At 46.5% G+C, this 4,146-nt stretch overlaps 1 protein-coding gene across 1 annotated transcript in view; it reads left to right on the forward strand.

The window, feature by feature from the left end:
• vgll4l (vestigial like 4 like) overlaps positions 1–586 on the forward strand; it is a 10,247-nt gene extending 9,661 nt beyond the window's left edge. Inside the window, exon 5 of the mRNA XM_076270453.1 lies at positions 1–586. This exon is cut by the window's left edge and continues 793 nt beyond it. The gene's annotated coding sequence lies outside the window, so the exon portion shown is untranslated.
• Positions 587–4,146: the final 3,560 nt, after the last annotated feature.

The raw sequence follows: 4,146 nt of genomic DNA on the forward strand, positions 1-4,146 counted from the left end.
TGATAGCATAACACACATACTTTACTGTAAGTTCACCTAAAAATGTTTGCTACTTGCTTCTCTAATATTGACCTTGTTGGGGGGGGGGGGGGGGGGGCTTGCTGGGTAGTCTCTTTCCAGACAAGTCTTTTTGGTGTTATTTATTATTCTGTTTAAAGAGGAGAAAAGGATCAAAACTCCTGATTGTAACCCACCCTTCGGGGAGGCGGTAGACCATTATAGTAGGAATGTGGGGTGACCAACCTTTTCAACATTTCACTTTCATTTCAAGTTCTGAACTTGGTTATTGTTATGTAATTCTTCCTGAGGTTTACCTGAGGATTTTGTATATAATTCTGCAGTGTCACATAGTACTACCATACACACATCCTTGAATGATGAGTGATTCCATTTCTCTAGTCACGATGCACTAGGTTAGAATCCACTCGCTTCTATGGCAACAGACAGACAATAAAGTTCCAACATGAGTTCTCTGATACAAACAGACAAACATGTTTTGTCAGACCATTTCAGTGCCTATGGATTTCAGTAGCTGATAAATACTTTTTTGTACATTATTTTCCAATAAAAGTCTTGTTATATATCAGCACATGCCTGGTGTGCCTTTTCTGATGTCTGCTCATCTGTGAGGTCTGTGTGTGTGTGTGTGTGTGTGTGTGTGTGTGTGTTTGTTGTGTGAGATATTTACATATTGGTGTCAGTCTCTACATGTACTTGAATCCTTCATATCAACCAAACCTCTGAAAAGGGTAGAGCAAAGAAGAGATGAGAGAAAGAGGTGTGTGAGTGTGTGTGTGAGAGAGTGAGTGTGTGTGAGCCAGGTTTGAATGTGTATCTGCAGGCGTGTTTGCATTTGGGCGTTTGCTTTGAATGTGTATCGGCACGCACAGGCGAGAGGTCTTTTCAGACAGGCACATCAAAGCGTTCTCTCATCTCACATCTCTCTCTCTCTCTCCCTCGCCCCTCTCTCTCTCTCCCTCTTTCTCTCTCTCTCCCTCTTCCCCCTCTCTCTCTCTCTCTCCCTCTCTTTCTGCCAGGCCTGCCCTCATCTATCCACCTCGCAGGTGAGCATCTCGGGTTACACCTGCACAGCGACTCACGCAACCACTAGAATGTGTGTGTGTGTGTGTGTGTGTGTGTATGTGTGTGTGTGTGTATGTGTGTGTGTGTGTGTGTATGTGTGTGTGTGTGTGTGTGTGTGTATGTGTGTGTGTGTGTGTGTGTGTGTATGTGTGTGTGTGCAACCGGAGCTCTTTTCTGGAATGTGGCCATTTGGGCATCAGGCTGTTTGAAGTGACATCACCACCCCATACTCCGCACCCGGAGGAGCAGAGTGGCTGTGCTGTAGTCGTGTGTGTGTGAGTGTGTGTGTGTGTGTGTGTGCATGCGTGCATGCGCGTGTGTGTTTATGTCTGAGCAGCTCCTGCTATGACCTCAGCCTGGGCAGGCTGATCCCTCATCCCACACACACACACCACATCTGTAAAAGAGGGAAGAGTGGAGAAACTTTCCATAAAACACTCTTACACACACACACACACACACACACACACACACACACACACACACACACACACACACACATACACACACACACACACACACACACATACACACACACATACACACACACACTCACTCACACACATACACACACACACACACACACACACACACACACACACATACACACACACATACACACACACACTCACTCACACACATACACACACACACACACACACACACACACACACACACACACACACACACACACACATACACACACACATACACACACACACTCACTCACACACATACACACACACACACGCACACACACACACACACACACATACACACACACACACACACACACACACACACACACACACACACACACATACACACATACACACACACACACACACACACACACACACACACACACACACATACACACACACACTCACTCACACACACACCCTGCTGAATCAGTTGTGATCTCCTTTCACTAAAGTCTGCCCCACCCTGGCAGTCCAACCCTCTCCATGAAAACAAACAGGACAGGTCAACATCCTCCCGCTTCCCTCTCATCTCCTCACTAATCACAGACTACTGAGGATGCGGGAGAGTTGCAGGATTACCTCAGGTTACAGACTACTGAGGATGCGGGAGAGTTGCAGGATTACCTCAGGTTACAGACTACTGAGGATGCGGGAGAGTTGCAGGATTACCTCAGGTTACAGACTACTGAGAATGTGGGAGAGTTGCAGGATTACCTCAGGTTACAGACTACTGAGAATGCGGGAGAGTTGCAGGATTACCTCCCTCCCTTCCCCCCCTCCATCATCACTGCTGATCAGGCTATCGCACCTCTCCCCCACATGGTGACCACGAGCAGTGCGACAACAATGGCTTCAGCCAATGGCCATCAGTCTCTAGCCACACGACAACCCTCACAGAAGCACCCCTCCTCCTCCTCACCCTCCACTCCCCTCACCCCCCCCATCATTTCATCGGACCAAGTAAGTTATCTTTTAAAAAAACTCCATCCTCGTAAGGCAGCCGGGCCTGACAGACTGTGTCCAAACACATCTTCAACTGGAGTCTACGTCTCGGACAAGTTCCAACACTGTGGAAGACATCATGTCTCACCCCCGTTCCCAAGAAACCACACCCCAGCGAGCTTAATGACTTCAGGCCTGTCGCTCTAACATCACATGTGATGAAAACAATGGAGCGGCTTGTCTTAGGTATGCTCAGACCCCAGGTACGCCATGCACTAGACCCTTTACAGTTTGCATACCAGGAGAAAGTGGGCTTGGACGATGCCATCACTTATCTTCTACACAGGACACATTCTCACCTAGACAAGGGGAAAAGTGCTGTGAGAATCATGTTCTTTGATTTCTCAAGTGCTTTTAACACCATCCAACCCCTCAGACTGGGAGACAAGCTCTTGCAGATGGGTGTGGACGCTCACCTGGTAACCTGGATTACAGATTACCTGACCGAGCGACCACAGTTAGTCAGACTGAAGAACTGCCTCTCTGACACTGTGATCAGCAGCACCGGAGCGCCACAGGGAACTGTGCTCTCTCCAGTCCTGTTCACCCTGTACACATCTGACTACAACACCGAGTCAGGCCACATGCAGAAGTTTTCTGATGATACTGCAATTGTGGGGTGTATCAGGGACGAGCAAGAGGAGGAGTACAGGAGCCTGGTACTGAGATTACGAGAGAGTTGTAGGATTACCTCAGGAGTCAATAGACCTCAACAGTCTCGCTCACTGCCGATTCCGGAAGTAAGAATTCAATATAATTTCTTCATTGACAACTGGAGTATAAGCCATAAAATCGTAACCGTCCATACATACATAAAACCAGCTACGACATGACTAAGCATTTATATGTGCTCATATAGATGCCAAAAGTTCATGGGGCATCTATTTTGTTTTAAGAAAAATATATTTTGTTCCCGATTTCACAGAAAAAGATTACACTACCCAGGGGCGCCTGCAGGAATGAATGCTATGGTACACACACCCGACCCATCCCCCCCCGCAAAAAAAAATAATAAATAAATACGCGTGGACAATATTTGTCCGTTTCCCGGTTTCGCCGTGCATTGGTCAGCAAAAAATTAGCCTACATAGCATAACATCCACATGCAATAATACAACAACAACGTCTACTATGACCTATTCATTTGGACAACTTGATACAGCCCTATACAGGCTAAAGTTACCTTGTTTTGTTCTTGACGTCTGGCTGTAATGCAGTCTAAAGTTCTGACAAGCACACCAATTGCCTACCTTGTTCTTGCCCATCTGGAATAACTCTTCTAGCTTTGCTGCCTCCATACTTGTGATCCATCATGAGTATTGAATTAGTGAATTAGCTCAACATTGTGTGCTGATAACCACATATAGATAGATAGCCGAGTAAAAGAAAACAAGTAGCCTAGCCTACGTGCCTGCATGCGTATTGTGTCTCCTGCTCAAACAAAATGTGTGCGTGAAGTGAAGTAAAGTGTTCACTAAGTTACGTAATAGAAAATTGTAAATAGCCTGATGGCAGCTAATGGGATACTGTGCATAGTTGGGAAGGTATGGTGGGCCAATTTGGTGTGAATACACAC

This window comes from Alosa pseudoharengus, unplaced genomic scaffold (genome assembly GCF_046254945.1).
Source record: "Alosa pseudoharengus isolate Yale_2024_CS ecotype anadromous, Long Island Sound unplaced genomic scaffold, YU_APseudo_1.1 YU_APseudo_1.1_scf_6, whole genome shotgun sequence".
NCBI lineage: Eukaryota > Metazoa > Chordata > Actinopteri > Clupeiformes > Clupeidae > Alosa > Alosa pseudoharengus.